The sequence below is a fragment of the Mus musculus genome, chromosome 7 (assembly GCF_000001635.26).
Source record: "Mus musculus strain C57BL/6J chromosome 7, GRCm38.p6 C57BL/6J".
In the NCBI taxonomy this organism is placed as follows: domain Eukaryota; kingdom Metazoa; phylum Chordata; class Mammalia; order Rodentia; family Muridae; genus Mus; species Mus musculus.
The window spans coordinates 31669819-31696804 of record NC_000073.6 but is presented as its reverse complement, the minus strand read 5'-3'; the positions used below and the strand labels follow the sequence as shown (position 1 = coordinate 31696804).

The 26986-nt window shown below is 41.5% G+C and overlaps 1 pseudogene; it reads right to left on the bottom strand.

The window, feature by feature from the left end:
• Rpl23a-ps9 (ribosomal protein L23A, pseudogene 9) lies at positions 16699 to 17226 on the bottom strand (annotated as a pseudogene).

Here is a 26986-nt window from a genome sequence, read left to right as displayed (position 1 = left end):
ATGATTTTTTGATGGTTTGTATATGCTTGGCCCAGGGAGTGGCACTATTAGTAGGTACGGTTCTGTTGGAGTAGGTGTGTTCTTGTTGGAGTAGGTGTGTCACTGTGGGTATGGGCTTTAAGAATGTCATCCTAGCTGCCTTGAAGAAAGTATTGTGGTAGCAGACTTTAGATGAAGGTGTAGAACTATCAGCAACTCCTGCACCATGTCTGCCTGAATGCTGCCATGTTCCTACTTTGATGATAATGGACTGAACTTCTGAACCTATAAGTCAGCCCCAATTCAGTGCTGTCTTTATAAGACGTGCCTTGGTTATGGTGTCTGTTCACAGCTATAAGACCCTAACTAAGACACTTTTAAAACAGATATGGGTGCGATGTGGAGATGGAGCAGAGACTGAGGGAATGACCAACCAATAATGGGTCAAATTTGAAATCAATCCCATGGGCAAGTATCAGTCACTCGCACTATTAATGATATTCTAATCTGCTTGCAGACACGAGTCTAGTACAGCTGTCTTCTGAGAAGCTCCAAATAGCATCTGATTCAGACAGATGCAGTCACCCACAGCAAAAGAGTGGATGCTGCTTGGGTACTCCTATAGAAGAGGGGGAGAGTATGCTGGGAAGGTACAGAATTGTAAACTCATTAAGTTAGCACAGATGAGAAAATAAATACTTTTTCTAAATTGCCAAATATAATGGACTGGACATTATAGGTATGTCATACCTTATGATTTTCATAATTGTCATAATGTTATTCAATTTATATCTATGAGAAGGAGTCATTTATTGGACAAAAAAGGGGAATTTTGAGGTTTTGTCTTGCTGTCTGTTGTAATACTAAAGGTAGAATTCCCATCCACCCAAGAATTGGAGTCTGCATGTAGTCCCGTGATTCTCCCCCAAAGTTATTTCTGATTGGTGACCCATGCTATCGTCTCGCCAGCAAAACTCAAGCAGGCCACTCAGATCCTTCTGCAGTAAAGCTTTAATACATCTCGAGAGATAGATGACCAGCTTCAGGAGAGGAGACCCAGAGAGCAGAAAACCCTTCCCTTTTATAGGCTGCAAAGTACGGTTGGAGATGTGCACCACCCGGACTGGCTGCCCACCTTCAGCCAGATGACACCACGAGAGAGGCAGGGCTCAGGTAATAGAAAGATACCCTGACATTTGCGCACATTTTACTGTGAGCAACGGATGTCAGCGCCATCTTGTATTGACGACTGTGAGGGCGGCTCCTCACATCTCCCCCTTTTCTTTTATTTTAGAAGCAACAGACCACCCAGTACTGAGAGTGGAGATAGAGGTCGAATCTCCAGTGTGCATGCATAGGTGCCTTACACAAAAGCACCTCCCAGGCCGTCACCTGGAGGGGTCTTGGTCTGCTCCTGTGTCGTTTTTCCTGGGGGAAGTACACTGGACTCTCAACCTTCATACAAGATGATATGTCTCCCTAGAATAGGCTCATCTTATGCCGCAGAGCCTTTCTACTGCAGTGCTTCGCTGTACAACTCTCCCGGGATGCTGAAGCACACTCACTCTATCCCGTGCAATGAGACTAGTCTGGTGGGGAGCAAGAGCTGAGTAGCCAGCAACCTATTGCTTAAGCATCGATAATCGTACATTGGGGGAGGCACCATGCTCCAAAGCAACAAGCATCTGGGTTACTACCATCCTGTCCCTACTTGTTTGGGCTTTAAGTTTGCAGATCATCCATAGTAGGAGCAGTACTCCACCTCACACAGCCACTCCAAACAAACCCACCCCCACCCATTCCATGAAGTAGGAGAATGCTGCAGAAATCCAGGTAGATAATCCTTCTGTCAATGACAGGTCAAGATGTGTCGAATTGACTTGTAAGATGGCGATCCTAAGCTCCCAGAGTGTCTGTTCAAATTCTATGGTCCAATTCTGTAACAAATACAAATAACAAGACAAAGCCTTTGACAGGTTAGCTGCTCTTGTAAAATTCTCAAATTGTACTGAGGTGATACAGAGGCTAGGCAGCTTATGTTCGCAACCCAGATGAGCCATTTGCCACAGGATATCCACCTGTTCTGGGACCAGAATGATCTGTTGGTTTACCAACATGAGGCCTCCTTATATCTGGGAGTTGGCCGTGGCCTGCCTGTCCAGGGACGATGTCACTCTTGCCGAAAGGTCATTGATGGTTTGTGTTGTCTGATCTGTTGCAGACAAGGCAAGGTCCGAAGCAGTGATAAAGGCAGCTATTGCTGCTGTTGCTACCAAGCCAACTACCAGAGATCCCCACAAAGCACAGACTTCCTTTGAGGGAAAAGTTCTATTTCCCATCAGAGCCTGAATTTGCCCATCTAATGGTAAAAAGTCAAGTCCCAGCTCCCTATCAGTAGTAAAGAAACGTGGAAACACTTGGGCACCCTGCATGACAGGCATGGACAGGGGAAAGGTGGACTTAATACCCCAACGCAATTACCCCGATATACTAGGAACCAGTATCTCCAGTAGAAGGGTCAGTATCCATCGTTGTTTCAGTTTTCCCTCTTTTGTCCACATCTTCTGAAGGGGAGATCCTTCGGGTGAGGCGTTCTGGAACCCAAAGAGGGTTGTCTTCTTCCTGTGGAAAGACATAGATAACTCCCCTGGATCTTATTAAAATAGGATCCGGACCTCTCAATTTTCCCGTTAAGACATCTTTCAATTTGATCATTTCACTAGGTCTGTTAGTTCTGAACAGTGATGATCAGCCGCAGTCCGGCCTTGTTCATCAAGATTCAAAAAATTAAGAGTAAAGAGTGCCAAGGAGATGGCCACTCTCGGTGTTAAGGGCAGAGCCTCGTCAACTCCCCCTTTCCCATTCCATATATTGTCACATATTAGAGAGTGTAGCCTTTGCTATCATTTGCCAATCTGACGGGGTCATGGCCATATTGGTGAATCTCTCGACTTGAACTAGAGTAAAATTGGCACTGACCCCATAGTTACGGACAGATTCAGCAAGTTCTTTAAGTTGTTTTTAGTCCACTGGGGCGTGCTTACGCCCCACCTCCCCAGTATCAAAGACTGGAAATGCTACCTGTATCTTTTGTAACTCTTCTGAGGAAAAAAAGATTTAGCGTTATACCACAATTCATAAAGCGCTGGCTCTGTGGGCACAGTAGCTGGTATGCTACCCTTTTTACTACTTCCTGATTGCGACCAATGGTCAGGGTTATATCTTTGTTCTTCATATTTTGCTGCCTCCTCCTCTAATTCAGCCTCCTTACTGGGGTCTAAATCTTCGGACCCTGAACTATCAATCTCTAAGGCCTCCAAGTCATGGATAGAATAAAAATGAGTATAAGGCTTTTTTTTAGTAGAGAGCTCAGTTTCACTGCCCTTCTTTCTCTCTCCCCTTCCTTCTGAATCCTGAGGAGGGCCCTTTTACTTAGATATGTTTTTCTTTTTTGGAGCTCCCATTATCTTGCTCCGTTCAGTTTCTGACATACTGTCCTGAACATCTTCTAGTGTTCCCTGTCCCTCCAAAATGGCGGGTCGGTAGGTTTCATCCTCTAGACAGTTTTTTATCAGCTTCCAAATTACCTTGGTGCCCAGGCATAAGTCTCCCTCTTCATGCTTATGGTCAAGATCCCTTCCTAGCTTATTCCATGAGGCTACAGTTAGAGACCCGGAACAGGCATACCAGGGAGCAACGCAGTTTTTTATCAGCTTCCAAATTGCCTTGGTGCACAGGCATAAGTCTCCCTCTTCATGCTTATGGTCAAGGTCCCTTCCTAGCTTATTCCATGAGGTTACAGTTAGAGACCCCGAACAGGCATACCAGGGAGCAACGCGATCCACCTCCTTAACAAAGTTCTGCAGCATATGAGAGGTGACCTGCAGGTCACATTGCTTTAGCACTGCCTGTAACGCTGTGATCACTTACTGTGAGGAGCCCATGATAGATGAGGGCCTGCGGCTGATCTACGCCCGTCTTATGGTACTCCTTAAGTAAAGCGAAAGTAAACATGGCACTCCACTCTCTTATCTACGGGAGGCTTAAAAAGATACCTAGGTGCTGCCGTTTACCTACATCGGACTGACTACACCTCAAATTTCAGCACCAGCCTCGAAGGACCTCAAATTTCAGCACCATCCTCAATGGACAGAATAAGAAACAGAATGAGGACCAGGGCAACCAATACTAGAGTTTCTACTGCCCCTTCCTAGGGTGCATCTAGATTAAGACCGAAATCAAAAGGGATAAGAGTTTCACGATCAGACATACCTCTCCGAACTTACCTTTTCCCTGCAGTTCTGAACCCACCCTATCTCCGGGGATTCTCCTCGATGCCGGCGATATTAATCCCATGCTTCCAGCACCAGATGACCCATGCTACCGACTCGCCAGCAAAACTCAAGCAAGCCCCTCGGATCCTTCTGCAGTAAAGCTTTAATACATCTTGAGAGATAGATGATCAGCTTCAGGAGAGGTGTCCTAGCGAGCAGAAACTCCTTCCCTTCTATAGGCTGCAAAGTACGGTTGGAGACGTGTACCACCCTGATTAGCTGCCCACCTTCAGCCAGATGACGCCATGAGAGAGTCAGGGCTCAGGTAATGGAAAGATACCCTGATGCCTGCGTACATTTTACTACAAGAAACGGATGTCAGCGTCATCTTATAACTGTGACTGTGAGGGCAGTTCCTCACAGATTGGTAAATAAAGATGCCAACACCCAATAACTGAGCATAAGAGACATAGAGGTGGTTTAGGTTTCATGGGATTTGGATTAGAAGAGGACCTATGGGAGAAGAAGTTGGTGCAAGGGAAGTAGCCGCCACATCCAAGTTTTGGGTTTGGTTTCAATTTCTCCCCAATGTATGAGTAGGAAACTCAAACTCAGTGTCCTCTTAGAATCCAATAGAGAACATCTTTCCTGACTGACTAACTTAAAACCAATTAAGAAAAATAAATCTGTTTTGTTTTGTAATACTGAATGCCACTCATATTTTTTAAAATTAATGTGAAAAAAAGGCAATCTGAAAAGAAGTCCAGAAGACATCCTTGTGGAGAGCTCTTCGGACCACTTCTAGAAACTTGGCAGTAACTTTACATTGGACCAGGACAGAAAAGTAGTCTCACATATGTTGATCATACTAATATGACCCTAGAAATAGTGATCTTGGTTTTTTTGTTTATTACCTTACTATTTCCTTAACCTAGAACTTATCTTATTACTTGCATATCATTAAAATGGTATAAAAGCAGACTGGGAAAATATAAACTTACTTCAGCATCAGAATTGGCTACAGTCATGTTATAATGTTGTCTAATTGTCTTTTGTTCTTTTTTGATCATCACTCCCTCCCTGGAGAACCCATTGACTATCTGAGGTGGCTTGGTCATATACTTAGAAATAATAATAATTCCAAGACACCATGTTCCTCTTTGCTAAGCAATGTCTAGAAACAACTGTTCTGTGGGGACTGGGTCTGCATCTTTTTTAGTTTCCCTTTTTCTTTATTGAGACAGGGTTTTTTGTTTGTTTATTTGTTTGTTTGTTTGTTTTTTATGTAGCTCAGGCTGTCTTGGAACTCACCACAGATACCTTGATGGCCTCAAACTCACAGAGATATTCTTTCCTCTCCATAATGGTACTGGGACTAAGGGTTTGTACCAGCACTACCTGCCAGACACTTTTTTATGTCAAGGTCATGATAACATTGTATGCAGGACATTGATCCTGGCATATTCACTTGAGGTCTGTAGCTTTAGTTGACATTTTGTTTCTATGTTTGTTTGCCTGATATATTTTCATTATTGATTTTCAAAAGATTTTTTAAGTATATGTTTTTCTAGGTGGTGGTGGTACAAGCCTTTATACCCTGCACTTGGGAGGCAGAGGCAGGCAGATATTTGATGTTGAGGTCATCCTGGTGTACAGAGTGAATTGCAGGACAGACCTCCTTGGTGGCACCAGGAAGTGTCCCTTTGAACAGGTGTCCAGCAACTGGGTTGTTGGCTACTTTTGTAGACATATTCACCACTCTGGAATAGTAAGGGGTCTGGGCATTCCTGGAACATTTAACGTAGACAATTTAGACCAAATCTCATATTTTATTGACTGAAGGGTTTGGAGATTCAAGAAGATGTTCCTATCATTGAGTTGGAATAACTCCAGGGAGGTCCCAGTAAACACAAAGGGAATTGAGGTAACATCAGTATCTTAAAAGAGAACAGGTTAAAATGGTAGGGTTCTTAAGGGCTCAGAACTGGGCCAGGGGAAAAGGAACCTCCCAGTCAGTGCCAGTCTCCAAGGACAATTTAATCAACACACAAATAGTTCACCCCTGCCAGGGGAAGAGATAGTCCAAGTCCAAGAACACAGATCAAGACAATCAACTCAGTTTTCCCCTTCCATGTGTGCAGAAAACAGGTTATAGGGTTTCAAATACTGGGTCAGCTAAGGCTGATACTGTGTCTGGCCAATTCCAGAAGGAGCAGAGTCCTTTAGACTCACTAGGATTAGTACCCAGCATCTTTATCCACTGAGCAAACTTTATAATTTTGATATTTTCTTTTCAATGGTCTTTCACTTTTCAAGTTTCACATTTCCTTTACCATGGTCTTTCACTCTCTTTTTACATGTCTTACCTTCCCTATGAACATACATGTACTGTCCAGAGGTCCTGTATTTGTTCAGTGGAGGAAGAGCAGATGTGATATGGGACAGAAGAAGATGGGCATGCACAGAGCCTGTCTTTGGTGATTTTGCAATTAAAGTGGTTGACGGTGTTGTAATGCTAACATAACCCTTTCCAGTGTCTTTGCAGTTTTCATGAAAAAGTAAAGGGGGGGGGCATAAGCCATTTTGAAACTTCATGTTCTTTGGTCCCCTTCCATTGTGAATATGGCCTTTGAATTTTGAATTAGGGAAGAAGGGCTTAATGTCTGGGCTAATTAGTGGGATATCAGAAGAGTGAAGTTCTGAGGGAGATTAGAAAGGTGGGGCCGTGTTTCAAGTGTTTTCAGAGGATAAGAATATGTGGCCTATAGATGGTTCTTAGGATATTTTATTGAAGAATGAGGCTGCTTTCCACTCTTGTCCACAAAGTCATCATGATGTTTCCCGAACTTTTGTCCCCGCCGGCAAGAACACACTCAGGACAACCAGAATATTCTGTGGCAAAAGGCTTTATTGCTTACTTCTCAGGAGGAAGACCTGAACCCAGAAACTGGCGCTGCTTATACAGCCTGCAGCGTGAGATTTCAGCACCTGATGTGGCATGAAAGCTCCTGATTCATTGCTTGCCCATCACCGCATTACTATGCCCCGAGATTGGCAGTCACTAGGTATTAATGCACTCTTGCACTTGCGCATAAGGCTTGTTTACTAGTTAGGCGTAGTGGAAGCCAGTGCCATCTTCTAATGGTGATTGCTCATGGCACGGCTCTCCACATCTCCCACGTTTTATTTTATTAAAATTTGAGGCTGGTCTAGGCCTCTGCAGTCATGTCCATCTGCTGTGGCTCCTATCTTAGGTCATTCTTTCAATGTCACAGCCTTTCCTGTCATAGGGTACCATATCACCACCGGGTCCTGTGTCTTAGGTTGGTCTGTACATGAGGAAAGTTGCCCATCGCTGGATACTGCAGTACTGTGTGACAGTAACTGCTAAATGACCTAGGGAGAACTCTATAAAAGAGGCCAGCCAAAAAACGAATTAGTAAATCTCAGCGAAGTGCAAGTGCTGAGCAATGAGTGTTGAGTCTCATACATCCCAGTGCAATGGATCCACAAATCCGTGGGACGCAATAACAGAGAACTCGAATGCCATTTAAGTCTTAAGCATGGACAGCCAAATTTCAGGGGAAGCCCCTTTTTCAATGGCGCAAGTGCCTGCGTAATAACGGCCATGGCACAGTTTTGTTGGAGTCTGAGCTTACAAACCAACCAGAGCATAAACACAAGTCCACAGCAGATGGCAGCAGCAAAGAAAACTACACCCACCCATTCCTTAAAGTAAGAAAATGTAGGTGAAATCCAGGAGGAGAGTCCCTCTGTCAATGACAGGTCCACTCGTGTTGAGTTGATCTTTAGAACGGCCGCTCTCAGGGCCTCAAAGGTCTCATCGAATCTTTCAGACCAATTTCCTGCAAGATACAAAGAAAGCTGCCTAGACAGATTAGACAGAGGTATAGAGAAAAAACAGTCTTTAATATCTATGATTACAATCTCCCAATTTTTGGGTAAGGCCGAAAGCAATGGCAGTCCTCTCTGTACTGGCTCATTGTCCGTTTTTAGGATTGTGGGCTTGCTCCAAGCACTCCAGGCTTCTAGGAAGTGCTGTATAACATGAGAGAATTTTTCACCTGTTAAAGGTGTGACAAACATTACACCAGAGCAGGTGTCAATAGAGACATGTAAATATTGATTTCTCCCAAAGGAGGAAATATGCGTGACATCCATTTTCCAGCTCAAAGAACGGGAGCTAGTAGTGGAGCATGACTGATAGCCTAGCCCTTGTAAAGAGTGTGATGACTGAGTTACTGGCCAGGTTTTTGGCCACCAGTGAAAAGAAATAATACTTTTGTCTGCTCCTATATCTAAAATTCCCTTAAATTGTTTCCCTTCTATAACTAACTCCAAGGATGACCTGGAATCTAAAGGCATTATTAAGTAAGCAGAATCATTTCCAGTAGAACCAATCCTTCTGGGAACTTGAGGAATACCAGAGGAGGGAAAACAACCCATGTAGGCTTGGCAAAATTATTAGTTGAGCTATTCTATCCCCTTGTGATATAGAAAAGACACCTTGAGGGCAGGAACAGAGAACCTGAATTTCCCCTTTATAATCCTGATCTACAACTCCAGGGTGGAAAATAAGGCCCTGTAAGGTGAGGGAAGCCCGGCCCAAAATTAGGTCGACACTTTCAGATGGCAGAGGCCCCCCATAATCAGTAGGAACTGGCTGCACTCCCAGCTGAGGCATCAGCATGAATTGGGGGGAGGCATGGAGATCCAATCCAGCCGAGCTTTCTGTTGCCCTGCTGATCATTGTGTCCAATTGTTGCCCATCGGAGTCCCATATATTTTGGGGCCCTGGGACTTGGGGGCCCGAAACTCATTTTTTGAAATGCCTTCATTCTCATTTTCTACCGTTTGAGAGGGCCTTGCCTGCAAGAGCCTGCCTCTTATATCTCTAATTGAATGACAGTCCTTAGCCCAATGACATCCTTTCCTACATTTATTACACAATCCTGGTGCTGTCCTTTTTGTGGGGGCTCTGCAGTCCTTTTTTAAATGCCCTGGTTTGCCACAATTAAAGCATAGTTTGAGCTCCGCTGAATCCAAGCGCCTTCGCCCCTGCAGAATGGCGGCTGTCAATCCAGCATTAGTAAGTGGCCCTCCAATCTCATGGCAAACCTTTAACCAGTCTTGTAACCCCTTACTCTTTCTAGGTTTGATTGCTGATCTGCATTCCTGCGTAACTTGTTCATAAACCAGCTGTTCAAACAAAGGCATAGCTGCCTCGGTGTCTCCAAATATCCTCCCTGCTGCCTCCGTAAACCAGCTGTTCAATCAAAGGCATAGCTGCCTCGGGGTCTCCAAATATCCTCCCTGCTGCCTCCGACATTCTGGCCACAAAATCTGAGAATGACTCCTGTGGGGTGATTTTTGTCAAATGTCCACTCGCCTCCCCCTTCCTAGAGAGTGCCTTCCATGCCTTAACAGTGGCAGCTGAGATCTGAGCGTACGCTCCCCAATGATAATTTGATTGGTTAGCAGCATGCTGTCCCTGACCTGTAAGCAATTCAAACGTCTATGTTCTTTGGTCCCCTTCCATGGTGGCATTGACCCTTGCCTGTGTCTAGCAGGAGTCCTGCCACAAGGCTTTCCACTCAAGATATATTCCCATACTGGGGGCTGCAGATTTTGCTACAGTCTGCCAATCACCAGGAGTCATAGTGTGATTCCCAAGCCTTTCGACTTGTGCTATAGTGAAATTAGTGCTGACTCCATAGTTGCAGACTGCTTCTGCAAGCTCCTTAATCTGTTTATACTCTACCGGAGCGTGAACACGCCCACCCTCAGCTCCCTCGAAAATTGGAAATGCCTGTTGCATTTTTCCTCTGTTCCTCTTTTGGAATGAACGAGTCTAATCGGTATCTCTGCACATAAGGTTCTGAACGGAACCTCTGCACAAGGGCGGAGGTGCACTAGGACCTTGAAGCCGACAGTCCAGAGGCCAAGCAGCAAGCTGGCTTTTGCCAGCTCCTTTTTGCCTTTTTCTGGACTGAGTAGCTTGCATTTTATCTTGCTGGTAACTTTCTCCCTTATAATGAACTGCTTCCTCCTCCAAGTCCGTTTCTTCAGAGGAGCTAAGTCCTTCATCTGATTCTGAGCTACTAAGAGCTAGCCGCTTAAACTCATCTAGTGGCGGGTATAGGCTCCTTCTCCTAGAAACATCCGCTGATTGATCTTTTTTCTTCTCTTTTTCCTTCTCCTTCCTTCCAAACTCTCCCCAGGTATTCTTCCCTGATTGATCTTTTCCTCAGGTTCGAGACCCATGAAAAGGCCTGTATGCTTAATTGGTGCACTGTGTTTCCTCTTTGCTCCTGCTCTCTCTCCCCGCTTTAACTCTGATAGACTGTTTTGAATTTAGTGCAGAATTCCCTGCCCTACCTTAACCACTTGTTGACATGTGAAAAGGAACAGGAAGGCTTCTAACGCTGGAGAAAGTTCAAGGCCAGACATATCTGGTAAAGCTGTAACGTATCCCGCAGTTCTGAATCTGCCCCATGAACGAGGGATCTCCCTTGCGCCAGTGTAATGGTAGTTCCCGGGTCTTCGGCGCCACTTATTCCCTGAACTTTGGTCCCCACTGGCAAGAACACACTCAGGACAACTGGAATCTTCTGTTGCAAAAGACTTTATTGGTTACTTCTCAGGAGGAAGACCCGAACCCAGAAAATGGTGCTACTTATATAGCCCGCAGTGTGACGTTTCAGCACCTGATGTGGCGTGACAGCTCCTGATTCATTGCTAGCCCATCACCCCATTACTATGTCCCGAGATGGGCAGTGACTAGGTGTGAATTCACTCTTGCACTTGCGCATAAGGCTTGTTTACTAGTTAGGCGCAGTGGAAACCAGCACCATCTTGTAATGGCGATTGCTCACGGCACGGCTCTCCACAATGATGCTAAAATAAAGTCTTTTTTTTTAATTAATTCTCTTAATACAAAAAATCTCAAAACAGCCTAGAATTGATTTTTTGGGTGGTTATTAGTGCTTACAGTTATTAAAATTTATAACAAAAATAAGCAAACTAAGCAAGGAAAATTAGAAGATGTACACTACAAGGAGAAAAGGGGCAACAAGAAGTGTAATGGGGCTAAATCGTGTATTAAAGGAGGTAAACACATTATGGAAGGTCTGATATTAAATGGAATAAAAGGAGTGGTGACTAGCTAAGCTTCCAACTTGTGAAAAGGAAATACGAAATGCTTAGGGTGGAGCATGATGGTATACACCCTTAAAGGACAGGAATATGCCAGAGTTCAAGTCCAGCCTGGTCAACAGTGTACTTTCCAGGAAAACCAAATATATTCAGTGAAAGAGACTATCGAAAAACAAAAGCTGGTGAAGTTGTGATTGATCAAGAAGTAATGTTTCAGCCCCAACAAACAGCAGACCTTAGAAGCTTCAGCCATGTGGTTCTGGTTTCAGGGACAGGAAATGGGTTATAGGATCTACCTTTTCAACTCAAGAAAGCCTCTGATGTCTGGCATATGTCAGCAATATCCTTGCAAGGAGACCAAGAGAGGCCTTTAAATAAAGGTATGAAGGTGAAGCTTGGATTGACTTGGAGACCCCAAGATGTTGGCAGTACCAGAGCAGTGGTAAACCTGTTTAGGAGAGCTGTTACCTGGGAGTGGAAGCAGCCCAAGAAAAAGAAGTGTGTTGCAGTCAACAAAGTTGAAAGAAATTGGACATCTGAAGAGTGCTTTGACATCACACATCAGAAAGCAGAGTTTGGAGATTTCTCAGCTGGTTTTCTGTTTGGTTTTGGTCCAGTATTTCCTTACTATGCTCCTTTTGGAATGGTAAGATTTATCCTGTGACATATTTGTGGGAAGTATGTGATTTACTTTTTATCTTTATTTTACATGGAATTACAGTTAAGAGATTTCATGAATATGATAAGAGACTTTGAACTTGTAAGCATGTTGGAGACTATTACAGACTACAGGGTAAAGCTGTCTTATTCCTTCCTTGTGTGTTCTTCCTTCCACCCTTATCCACCTCTTTCCTTGTACCCTTTCATATTCCTAACAGTAGATAGAAAAGAGAGAGATAGAGAGATTCACAAATTGATTCAGAGGTTGCCAAGTGGGTCATTTTATCATTTCAATACTTCCTGCTGATTAAGGGTTGAGTCCTTTGGGACAAGTTTGATCTACATCATCATCAGGATATAAAATGTTATTCTTGTTTCTTCTTTGAGGATGACTACTTAACAATCTGTGACCAACAACATCCAGCAACTAACAAGCAAATGCCGAATTCTTGTGGTCCTAGTGTTTATATACCTCTGAAGAGTTCCCAGAAATCCAAATATCACACATTCACAGAAACTATTTTCAGCTGGTACAATCATGCCCTTGCTAGAGCACAAGGCAAATCACAGTGAGTTACTGTTAACTGCCAGCAAAGAGCACCACCCTCCCTAAGTAACTAAATAGAGTAAAAAATGAATTAAAATTGTAAACCCTAATCCAAATCCAATTGGAAGTTAAGACTCAATACAATACAGGAGAAGGAAAGAGGATAACATCACAGATAATCAGGAACTAGCCTGCCTCCTTCTTATGCTTAAAAGCCATCTTATAGTAAAGACAAACTAAATTCATCCATGTTAATGATTAAACAAAGCTCTGTATCTTAAGAATTGGACTAAGTCCTACCTGTGACCTTAACTACATGTGGCTCCATACTTCCTGTTCTAGGAGTGACAATCATACCTTTGTTTCAAACGTTGTTTGAAAATATCTTGCAACCCTATCTTTGTTTCAGAAAGTTTATATGGCTCCTTATGCTACCACTTCTGACTATGAACACCCTGTTACTCACAGTTTGGAGCCATATCTTTGATTCAAGGGATCATTAGGACTAATTTCTTTTTCCTACCTGTTTTGCCTGCCAAATCCCTTATCTCCAAATTCCCAACCCATGGGTTGTATAGGTCTTGTATTCTTCATGTCCAATGTTGACCTATAAGACCCCAACTTAGGGAGAGGCAGAATGTATACATAAATAAATAGCTCAGTTTAATTAATTGCATGCTTTAATTAATATGACCATGATGATTTGGGTGAGTGGTTTTTCCCTCCCATCATTTAGATTAACAATACCAACAATATTAGAAAGATCTTAAAGACACTCTTTTAAACCCAATGTCACACTAGATTGGAAAATCTAAAGAAATAGATTTTATGTATAAAAACTACAAAGGCTAACCAAAGGTAAGATATGTAATTATGACTACAATGTCACTTATAACTTCAATGTAACTTATAACTACAATGCAACTTATGACTACATTGTATCTTAAAACTACAATGTAACTTATAACAGAAGTGAGATTGAAGCAATAGTGAAAAGTGTTCCAGGTAAGATTGGCTGGGTTCACTGATGATTTAAGCCTTTAAAGAACTAAGAATAATGAATCTCGAGGTATTCTACAAAGGATATTAGCAGAACTCAATTAGTGAAGCCAATATTATTCTGATACCAAGTCAAAGACACAACATAAAATGAAAATTATAGGCTACTCAATGATGAAAATAGACACAATATTCTCAGTAAAGTTGTGTTGTACTCAATTAAAGAACACATCATTCCAGAGGTGGCTCAATGTACACATATGCTCAAGTGTTCACACAGACTCAAAGGGAGAAATCACAGGAGCATTTATTTAACAAGTACAGGTTTTTGTTACAGTCTTGTCTACCAAGTCTTTCTGTCTTTTATAGAGGCTAGCTAAAATATATATTTCCTTTAGAACCAGCTTCTGCTCACTGTTGCCAAACATGGAGGGCAAAGAAGAGGTGGAAGCCAGCCTCATAGAGGATTCCCCTACTTGAGGACAATTTTTATCTTTGTGATTAAGGAGATGCCAAACAGGTAACTGGGGCATACCTACCTCAGCTTCCCACAAATGGGGATAACAAGTGGAAAGCAACATGTCTTCACATCATTCCTTTGGACTTTGCTGGTTATGTATTTGCTCTGTGTAAGCCTGTACCTGCAATTTACCATTTAACCACTGTGTCATTTGCAGAGACTTTGTACTAGGTATGGCACCCTTTCTCTGTAAGTGTGACACAAGCAAAAACCAGGGCCTTCATATGCTCTGCCCTCATTGCCTAAAACACTTTTTCTCCACCTGTCTGGGTAATTTGTCTCCTAAATACCCAGTCTGCATAAAAAAAAAAATGTCCGAAGGAAGGGCCACCTATGCATTAACATGTATGAGGAACACACCAATACCCACATTGAGTACTGATACCCATTGTGGCAGGCCTGGTCAGTGAGCATATCATGGGTGCTTGAGAAGCAGCTTGGAGTCTCTGCTCTGTCTTCTACAATCCCCAGGTAACCTTCTGCTGTGTACCCTGGGATCAGACTTTACAAGTCCCTGGCAACCTGAGTTTGCCCTATCTTGACTTTCAACATTTCAGATCATGAAGCAAATTAACCTCTTTCCCAAATACATTACCTTGTCTTGGGTCTTTTGACTGGAGGGAAATCAATTCCCAGAAGTAACATCTACAGATCCTCTGGAATTCTTCTGTAAGTTGTAAGAACACAGTCTTTCATTCATGTTCATTTTTTTTCAAAATGTTATTATATATTTTCATCATTTATATTTCCAATGCCATCCAAAAAGTCACCCATACCCGCCTGCCCAGTCCCCTAGTCACCCACTCCTACATCTTGGCCCTGGCATTCCCTTGTACTGAGGCATATATGCCTCTTTTGAGAGATATCTGTGTTCTTTCCAGCTTCTGGACATTATAAATAAGGCTGCTATGAACATGGTGAAGCACATGTCCTTCTTACCATTTGGAACATCTTCTGGATATATGCCCAGCAGGGGTATTGTGGGGTTCTATGGTAGTTCTATGTCCAATTTTCTGAGGAACAGCATGACTGATTTCCAGAGTGTTTGTACGAGCTTGCAATCCAAACAACATTGGAGGAGTCTTTCTCTTTCTCCACATCCTCACCAGCATCTGCTGTCACCTGAATTTTTTATCTTAACAGTGCTGACTGGTGTGAGGTGGAATCTCAGGATTGTTTTGATTTGCATTTCCCTGATGATTGAGCATGCTCAACATTTTTTCAGGTGCTTCTTAGCCATTCAGTATTCCTCAGGTGAGAATTCTTTGTTTAGCCCTGAGCCTCATTTTTAATGGGGTTATTGGTATAGGTTTCTATCCACATCCTCTGCTCTATCTCAATGCCCTATATGACTGTTTCTAGGGCAGTACTGAAGTGTTCTTATCGCTATGGATCTGTGGCATAATTTGAAATCAGGAATAGTGATACCTCCAGACATATCACTAGCTCTCACAACTTCATTGTCATTTATGTTTCCATTTAAATTTTAGAGTGTCTTTTTAAATTTCTGTAATGAATAATACAGGCATTATGGTAACAATTGCACTTTCACAATATTTATGCTTTCAGTCGCTGAGCATGGGAAGTCTTTTCATCTTCTTCTGTCTTTCTCCATTTTGCTCTGTTTTAAAGCTTGTATTGCAAGCTTGTATTCCACTTCCTTGGTTTGGTTTATTCCAATACATTGTGATAGTCTTGGGGTGATTTTGAATATGATAAGTTTACTGTTTCTTTTTCACCTATGCCTTTCGTGGGTATATAAAAACGTTACTTACTTTTGTATGTTTATTTTATATTCTGCATATCTGGAAGTGCCACTTTTGAAAGTGTTTATCTCTATGTGATTTTTGGGTTCCAGGTGTTGCCTCACAAACCACATGCACATGGATCTCAGTCAGACAAGGATAGTTTATTGAGCTCTATTGGTTGATCAAGGATGCAGACCAGACTCAGGAGCTAGCTCTGACCATGAGGCAGGATTCTCCATAGCTTTTGAGCCTTGCAATCCATAAAAATCTGTGCCAACTCTCTCCACTATTCAGGATCAAGGTATAGGCCACTTCCTTAAGAATATATCTTTGTTGTACATTTACTCTGCTCTCATTGCTTGGGGGGGGGGTTGAAATGTGGAAGAAGGCTTGCCTTACCTAACATATATTTCTTAATTTCTAATCAGAATGTCTATACCTATACACATGTCTCTTTCTGCCTAATAGTAAGATGTCAATCCCCAGGGAGGTCTTAGAAACTTTATTTGACCCCAAGCCAAAATGGAAGTCTTATTCCAAGTACCTTCTTATATTGGTGTAGCTATTTCTCTTATGGTGGGTTACATTCCAGGGGCATTAGCCTATCTTAAGGACAATACATACATACATACATACATACATACATACATACATACATACACACACACACACACATATATATATATCTTGTGCTAGGTTAACCTGTCCCAGTGTTCCCATGGAGCCCACATTGAAAGAACCCAATTGCTTAAGATAGCATTGATATCTTACATTTCTATTATTTCTCCCTTCTTTTTTATGATGAAAAAAGTGTATATTTAGAATTAGCCATCTAGACTCAGTTTAGATGACCCTAATCTTGTTGGAAACATCTAGAGCATCATAATCAGGAGCTAATCGAACATAAGTCTTCTTCTCTCTGTTAGGCCTTGTCAGGGTATGGACTTTGGCCACATCAATATCATAGAGTTTCTCCAAGGCCTCTTTGATCTGGTGCTTGTTGGTCTTGACATTCACAATGAACACAAGTGTGTTGTTATCCTTTAATTTCTTCATGGCTGACTCCATGGTCAGTGGCAATTTGATAACAGCATAGTGGTCAAGCTTGTTTCTCCTGGGCTCACTATTTTGAGGATATTTTGGCTTTCTCAGAACCACAGGGACTTGGGCTGCCAGAAGGTGGGTGATGTTCTGATCTTCTTTTTGTGGCTGTGGATGCATTTCAGCACTGCATTCTTAGCTTTCAAGGCCTTTGCTTTAGCTTCATCTTTGGGAAGGGCCAGGTCTTCCTTCTTCGCTTTTGGTGCCATCTTCGTGAAAAGGTTATTTCTCTGCTTTTAAAATACATTTAGAGTAATTTTTATTTATTTCTTGATTCTATGGAGTTTAATATGTCTGTGGATATATTGCGGATGTCAAGGCCAACAAACAGCAGATCAAAGAGGCTGTGGAGAAACTCTATGACATTGATGTGGCCAAATGCCATACCCTGAGAAGGCCTGACAGAGAGAAGAATGTGTATGTTTGCTTAGCTCCTGGTTATGATGAGATTGTGGTTATGATTATTATGATAAGATGGCATTGAAATCTCACATTTCCATTTATTTTCTATATATATATTTTTTTCATTTTGGAAGACATGTAGCCTTGTTTTTATCCTCTGATCAGCAGGAATTTGCCTGCTTCATTTCCCTGCAAGTTATTTAGTATCTTTGGAATTAAGCAGCATCTCTAAGAAAGCAGAGAGGCATTGAGAGAACTTAGGTGGCAGAACAAGCCTGCACATTAGCATGCTGTTTAGTTAGGTTTTGTGTAGCCTCCAACAATTATGAAGCCAGCTGAGTCAGAACTTGACCTTGCTGCCACTAAGGAGATTATCTAGGGTAGAGCCTTCCTCCCTAGATCACTCTATTGTTCAGCCACTGTTGCTGTTCCTCTTCAAGATACTGCTACCTGCTGAGAGGCCCAGGGATCTATTCCAGAGACTATGCCCTATCCTGGATGTCATCACCTGCATCTGGTTCCAGGCTCCAAATATGAATTGGTGGGAATGGACTTTCCTTCCTCTTTTAAAAAGCATGTCCGGCCCTTCTGGTCAGACCCAGCACCCAGTCACCTAGGGTGTGGAGTTGGTACACACCTCCAAGGTCCCCAGAGCTCTCTCCATTGGATCTTAGGACCTCTGGTGAGTGGAACAGAACTTCTGCCAGGAGGCAGGTTTGAATGCCAAATATCTGGGCAGCTTCCCTAAAAGAGGAGACCTAGCCTGCAGAGAGTACTCTGACCACTGAAACTCAGGAGAGAGCTAGTCACCCATGTCTGCTGATAGAGGCTAAAAGAATCATGAGAGGAACAAGCTCTAACCAGAGACAACTATAAGAACTAACTCCAGAGAATACTATATGGCAAAAGGCAAACATAAGAATCTTACTAACAGGAACAAAGACCACTCTCAATAATCAGAATGCAGCACTCCCACCTCACCTAGTCCTGGGCACCCCAACACACCCGAAAACCTAGACACAGATTTAAAAGCAGAACTCATGATGATGGTAGAGGACATCAAGAAGGACTTTCATAACTCACTTAAAGAAATACAGGAGAACACTGCTAAAGAGTTACAAGTCCTTAAAGAAAAACAGGAAAACAGATCCAAACAGGTGATGGAAACGAACAAAACCATACTAGACCTCAAAAGGGAAGTAGACACAATAAAGAAAACCCAAAATTAGGCAACGGTAGAGATAGAAACCCTAGGAAAGAAATCTGAAACCATAGATTCAAGCATCAGCAACAGAATACAAGAAATGGAAGAGAAAATCTCAGGTGCAAAAGACTCCATAGAGAACATCAGAACTCCTCAACCTCATAAACAGCTTCGTTGAAGTGGCTGGATATAAAATTAACTCAAACAAGTGAATGGTCTTTCTGTACACAAAGGATAAACAGGCTGAGAAAGAAATTAGGGATACAACACCCATGTCAATAGTCACAAATAATAGAGAATACCTTGGCGTGACTCTAACAAAGGAAGTGGAAGATCTGTAGGATAAGAACTTCAAGTCTCTGAAGAAAGAAATTAAAGAAGATCTCAGAAGATGGAAAGAACTCCCATACTCATGATTTGGCAGGATCAATATAGTAAAAATGGCTATCTTGCCAAAGGCAATCTACAGATTCAATGCAATCCCCATCAAAATCAAACACAATTCTTCAACGAATTAGAAAGAGCAATCTGCAAATTTATCCAGAATAAAAAAAAACAAAACAAAACAAAACAAAAAAAAACTTGGATAGCAAAAAATCTTCTCAAGGATATAAGAACCTCTATTGGAATCACCATGCCTGACCTATAGCTGTACTACAGAGCAATTGTCATAAAAATTGCAATATACTGGTATAGCAACAGACAAGTAGACCAATGGAATAGAATTGAAGACACAGAAATGAACCCACAAACCTATGGTCAATTGAACTTTGACAAGGAAGCAAAAACCATCCAGTGGAAAAAAGATAGCATTTTTAACAAATGGTTTTGGTAGTTATCATATAGAAGAATGCAAATTGATCCATTTCTATCTCCTTGTAATAAGGTCAAATCTAAGAGGATCAAGGAACTCCAAATAAGACAAGAGACACTGAAACTTATAGAGGAGAAAGTAGGGAAAAGCCTCGAAGATATGGCACAGGGGAAAACTTCCTGAATAGATCAGCAATGGCTTGTGCTGTAAGATCGAGAATTGACAAATGGGATCTTATGAAACTGCAAAGCTTCTGCAAGGCAACAGACAATGTCAATAGGACAAAAAGGCCACCAACAGATTGGGAAAGGATCTTTACCTATCCTAAATCAGATAGGGGAATAATATACAATATATATAAAGAACTCAAGAATGTGGACTCCAGAAAAACAAATAACCCCATTAAAAATGGGGCTAAGAGATAAACAAAGAATTCTCACCTGAGGAATACCGAATGGCTGAGAAGCACCCGAAAAAAATGCTCACCATCCTTAATCATCAAGTAATGCAAATCAAAACAACCCTGAGATTCCATCTCACACCAGTCAGAATGGCCAAGATCAAAAATTCAGGTGACTGCAGATGCTTGCGAGGATGTGGAGAAAGAGGAACACTCCTCCATTGTTGGTGGGATTGCAAGCTTGTACAACCACTCTGGAAATCACTCTGGCAGTTTTTCCAGAAAATTGGACATAGTACTACCAGAGGATCCCGCAATACCTCTCCTGGGCCTATATCCAGAATATGTCCCATCCAGTAAGAAGGACACATGCTCCATTATGTTCATAGCAGCCTTATTTATAATCGCCAGAAGCTGGAAAGAACCAGATGCCCCTCAACAGAGGAATGGATACAAAAAATGTGATACATTTACACAATTGAGTACTACTCAGCTATTAAAAAGAATGAATTTATGAAATTCCTAGGCAAATGGTTGGACCTGGAGGGCATCATCCTGAGTGTGGTAACACAAACACAAAAGAACTCAAATGATATGTACTCACTGATAAGTGGATATTAGCCCAGAAACTAAGTATACCGAGATATAAGAGACAATTTGTAAAACACATGAAACTGAAGAAGAACGAAGACCAAAGTGTGGACACTTTGCCCCTTCTTAGAATTGGAAACAATCACCCATGGAAGGAGTTACAGAGAAAAAGTTTGGAGCTGAGACAAAAGGATGGACCATCTAGAGACTGCCATATCCAGGGATCCATCCCATAATTAGCCTCCAAACGATGACACCATTGCATACACTAGCAAGATTTTGCTGAAAGAACGCTGATATAGCTGTCCCTTGTGAGACTAGGCTGGGGCCTAGCAAACACATAAGTAGATGCTTACAGTCAGCTATTGGATGGACCAAAGGGTCCCCAATGGAGGAGCTAGAGAAAATAACCAAGGGGCTAAAGAGATCTGCAACCCTGTAGGTGCAACCACATTATGAACTAACCAGTACCCCAGAGCTCTTGACCCTAGCTGCATATGTATCAAAAGATGGCCTAGTAAGCCATCACTGGAAAGAGAGGCTCATTGGACACGCAAACTTTTTATGCCCCAGTACAGGGGAACGCCAGGGCCAAAAACTGGGAATGGGTGTGTAGGGGAGTGGGGGGTGGGATGGGGGACTTTTGAGATAGCATTGGAAATGTAAATGAGGAAAATATGTAATTAAAAAAAAGAAAAAAAAAGAATCACAAGAGGAACAAGCTCTAACCAGAGACAACTATAAGAACTAACTCCAGAGAATACCATATGGCGAAAGGCAAACGTAACAATCTTAGTAACAGAAACCAAGACCACTCACCATCATCAGAACGCAGCACTCCCCTCTCACCTAGTCCTGGGCATCCCAACACACCTGAAAACCTAGACACGGATTTAAAAGCAGAACTCATGATGATGGTAGAGGACATCAAGAAGGACTTTCATAACTCACTTAAAGAAATACAGGAGAACACTGCTAAAGAGTTAAAGTCCTTGAAGAAAAATAGGAAAATACAACCGAACAGATAGAATTCCTTAAAGAAAAACAGGAAAACAGATCCAAACAGGTGATGGAAATGAACAAAACCATACTAGACCTAAAAAGCGAAGTAGATACAATAATGAAAACCCAAAATGAGGCTACGGTAGAGATAGAAACCCTAGGAACGAAATCTGGAACCATAGATTTGAGCATCAGCAACAGAATATAAGAGATGGAAGAGAGAATCTCAGGTGCAGAAGACTCCATCAGCATAATCAAAGAAAATGCAAAATGCAAAAAGATCCTAATTCAAATCATCCAGGAAATCCAGGACACACTGAGAAGACTAAACCTATGGATAATAGGAGTAGATGATAACAAAGATTTTCAACTTAGAGGGCCAGCAAATATCTTCAACAAAATAATAGAAGAAAGCTTTCCAAACTTAAAGAAAGAGATGTCCATGAACATACAAGAAGCCTACAGAACTCCAAATAGACTGTAAATTCCTCCTGACACATAATAATCAGAACAACAAGTGCACTAAATAAAGATAGAATATTACAAGCAGTAAGGGAAAAACGTCAAGTAACATATAAAGGCAGGCCTATCAGAATTACACCATAGTATTCACCAGAGAGTATGAAAGCCAGAAGATCCTGGACAGATGTTATACAAACCCTAAGAGAACACAAATGCCAGCCCAGGCTACCATACCCAGCCAAACTCTCAATTACCATAGATGGAAAAATCAAAGTATTCCACGACAAAACCAAATTCACACATTATCTTTCCATGAATCCAGCCATTCAAAGGATAATAATAGAAAAAAATATTACAAGGACAAAAATAGTACAAGGACACGCACTAGAAAAAACAAGAAAGTAATCCCCCAACAAACCAAAAAGTAGACTGCCACAAGATCAGAATGACAACTCTAACAACAAAAATAAAAGGAAGCAACAATTACTTTTCCTTAATATCTCTTAATATTACTGTACTCAACTCCCCAATAAAAAGACATAGACTAACAGACTGGCTACACATACAGGACCCAACATTTTGCTGCTTACGGGAGACCCAACTCAGGAAAAAAGACAGGCACTACCTCAGAGTGAAAGCTGGAAAACAGTTTTGTAAGCAAATGGTCTGAGGAAACAAGCTGGAGTAGCCATTCTAATATCGAATAAAATCTATTTCCAACCCAAAGTTATCAAAAAAGACAAGGAGGGACCCTTCATACTCATCAAAGTTAAAATCCTCTAAGAGGAACTCTCAATTCTGAATATCTATGCTCCAAATGCAAGGGCAGCCACATTCATTAAAGAAACTTTGGTAAAGCTCAAAGCACACATTCCAACTCACAAAATAATAGTGGGAAACTTCAACGTACCACTTCCATCAATTGACAGGTCGTGGAAACAGAAACAAAACAGGGACACAGTTAAACTCACAGAGGTTATGAAAGAAATGGATTTAACAGATATCTACAAAAAATTTATCCTAAAACAAAAGGATATACCTTCTTCTCAGCACCTCATGGTACCTTCTCCAAAAAAGACCATATAACTGGTCACAAAACAGGCCTCAACATATACAAAAATATTGAAATTGTCCCATGCACCCTATCAGACCACCATGGATTAAGGCTGATCTTCAATAACATCATAAATAATAGAAAGTCAACATTCACGTGGAAACTGAACAACACTCTTCTCAATGATACCTTGGTCAAGGAAGGAATGAAAAAAGAAATTAAAGACTTTTTAGAGTTTAATGAAAATGAAGACACAACATACCCACACTTATGGGACACAATGAAAGCATTTCTAAGAGGAAAATTCAAAGCCCTGAGTATCTCCAAAAAGAAACTAGAGAGAGCACACACTAGGAGCTTGACAACACACTTAAAGCTACAGAACAAAAGGAAGCAAATTCACCCAAGAAGAGTAGACTGCAGGAAATAATCAAACTCAGGGACGAAATCAACCAAGTGGAAACAAAAAGAGCTATTCAAAGAATCAACCAATTGAGGAGGGGGTTCTTTGAGAAAATTAAAAAGATAGATAAACCCTTAGACAGACTCACTAGAGGGCACAGGGAAAGCATCTTAATTAACAAAATTAGATATGAAAAGGGAGACATAACAACAGATCCTGAAGATATCCAAAACACCATCAGATCCTTCTACAAAAGGCTATACTCAACAAAACTGGAGAACCTGGATGAAATGGACAAGTTTCTAGATAGATACCAGGTATCAAATTTAAATCAAAATCAGGTTAATGATCTAAACAGCCTTATGTCCCCTAAAGAAATAGAAGCAGTCATTAATAGTCTCCCCCCCCCAAAAAAAAAATCCCAGGACCAAATGGGTTTAGTGCAGAGTTCTATAAGACCTTCAAAGAAGATCTAATCCCAGTTCTTCACAAACTATTCCACAAAATAGAAACAGAAGATACTCTACCCAACTCATTCTATGAAGCCACAATTACTCTGATACCTAAACCACAGAAGACCCAACAAAGTTAGAGAACTTCAGACCAATTTCCCTTATGAATATTGATGCAAAAATTGTCAAAAAAGTTCCTGCTAACCGAATCCAAGAACACATCAAAACAATCATCCATCCCCTCCAAATAGGTTTCATCCCAGGGATACAGGGATGGTTCAATATACGGAAATCCATCAACGTAATCCAGTATATAAACAAACTCAAAGACAAAAACTACATGATAATCTCATTAGATGCTGAGAAAGCATTTGACAAAATCCAAGACCCATTCATAATAAAAGTCTTGGAAAGATCAGGAATTAAAGGCCCATACCTAAACATGATAAAAGCAACCTACAGCAAACCAGTAGCCAACATCAAAGTAAATGGTGAGAAGCTGGAAGCAATCCCACTAAAATCAGGGACTAGACAAGGCTGTCCACTCTCTCCCTACCTATTCAACATTGCATTCAAAGTCCTAGCCAGAACAATTAGACAACAAAAGTAGATCAAGGGGATACAAAATGAAAGGAAGATGTCAAAATATCACTTTTTGCAGATGATATGATAGTATATATAAGTGATCCTAAAAATTCCACCAGAGAACTCCTAAGCCTGATAAACAGCTTCAGTGAAGTAGCTGGATATAAAATTAACTCAAACAAGTCAATGGCATTTTGTACCCAAAAGATAAACAGGCTGAGAAAGAAATTAGGGAAACAACACTCTTCTCAATTGTCACAAATAATATAAAATACCTTGGTGTGACTCTAACTAAGGAAGTGAAAGATCTGTAGGATAAGAACTTCAAGTCTCTGAAGAAAGAACTAAAAGAAGATCTCAGAAGATGGAAAGATCTCCCATGCTCATGGATTGGCAGGATCAATATAGTAAAAATGGCTATCTTGCCAAAAGCAATCTACAGATTCAATGCAATCCCCATCAAATTTCCAACTCAATTCTTCAATGAATTAGAAAGGGCAATCGGTACTTTCATCTGGAATAACAAAAAACCTAGGATAGCAAAAACTCTTCTCAAGGATAAAAGAACCTCTGGTAAAATCACCATGCCCAACCTAAAGCTGTACTACAGAGCAGTTGTGATAAAAACTGCATGGTACTGGTATAGTGACAGCCATGTAGACCAATGGAACAGAATTGAAGACCCAGAGATGAACCCACATACCTATGGTCACTTGATCTTTGACAAGGGAGCTAAAACAATCCAGTGGAAAAAAGACAGCATTTTCAACAAATGGTGCTGGCACAACTGGCTGTTATCATGTAGAAGAATGAGAATTGATCCATTTCTATCTCCTTGTATAAGGTCAAATCTAAGTGGATTAAGGAACTCCATTTAAAACCAGAGACACTGAAACGTATAGAGGAGAAAGTAGGGAAAAGCCTTGAAGATATGGGTACAGGGGGAAAATTCCTGAATAGAACAGCAATGGCTTGTGCTGTAAGATCGAGAATCGAAAAATGGGACCTCATAAAATTGCAACGCTTCTGCAAGGCAAAAGACACCGTCAATAAGACAAAAAGGCACCAACAGATTGGGAAAGGTTCTTTACCTATCCTAAATCAGATAGGAGACTAATATCCAATATATATAAAGAATTCAAGAAGGTAGACTCCATAAAATCAAATAACCCCATTAAAAAATGGGGCTCAGAATTGAACAAAGAATTCTCACCTGAGGAATACCGAATGGCAAAGAAGCACCTGAAAAAATGTTCAACATCCTTACTCATCAGGGAAATGCAAATCAAAACAACCCAGAGATTCCACTTCACACCAGTCAGAATGGCTAAGATGAAAAATTCACGTGACAGCAGATGCTGGTGAGGGTGTGGAGAAAGAGGAACACTCCTCAATTCTTGGTGGGATTGCAAGCTTGTACAACCACTCTGGAAATCAGTCTGGTGGTTCCTCAGAAAATTTGACATAGTACTAGCGGAGTATCCAGCAACACCTCTAATGGACATATATCCAGAAGATGTCCCAAAAGGTAAGAAGGACACATGGTCCACTATGTTCATAGCAGCCTCATTTATAATAGCCAGAAGCTGGAAAGAACCCAGATGCCCCTCAACAGAGGAATGGATACAGAACATGTGGTACATTTACAAATGGAGTACTACTCAGCTAGTAAAAAGAATAAATTTATGAAAATCCTAGGCAAATGGATGGACCTGGAGGTCATCATTCTGAGTGAGGTAACCCAATCACAAAGGCACTCACACAGTATGTACTCACTGATATGTGGATAGATATTAGCTCAGAAACTTAGGATACCCAAGATAAAAGATACAATTTGCTTAACTCATGAATCTCAACGAAGACCAAAGTGGACACTTTGCCCCTTCTTAGAATTGGGATCAAAACACCCATGGAAGGAGTTACAGAGACAATATTTGGAGCTGTGACGAAAGGATGGACCATCTAGTGATTGCCATATCCAGGGGTCCATCCCATCATTAGCTTCCAAACTCTGACACCATTGCATACACTAGCAAGATTTTGCTGAAAGGACCCAGATATAGCTGTCTCTTGTGAGACTATGCCGGGGCCAAGCAAACACAGAAGTGGAAGCTCACAGTCAGCTATTTAATGGATCACAGGGCCCCCAATGGAGGAGCTAGAGAAAGCACCCAAGGAACTAAAGGGAATTGCAACCCTATCGTTGGAACAACAATACGAACTAACCAGTACCCCGGAGCTCTTGTCTCTAGCTGCATATGTATCAAAAGATGGCCAAGTCGGCCATTAATGGAAAGAGAGGCCCATTGGACTTGCAAACTTTATATGCCCCAGTACAGGGGAACACCAGCGCCAAAAAGGGGGAGTGGGTGTGTTCAGGAGTGGGGGGATTGGTTATGGGGGACATTTGGGATAGTACTGGAAATGTAAATGAGGAAAATACCTAATTAAAAAAAAAGAAATTCAAGTCTCTGAAGAAAGAAATTAAAGAAGATCTCAGAAAATGGAAAGATCTCCCATGCTCATGGATTGGCAGGATCAACACTGTAAAAATGGCTATCTTGCCAAAGGCAATCTACAGATTCTATGCAATACCCATCAAAATTCCAACTC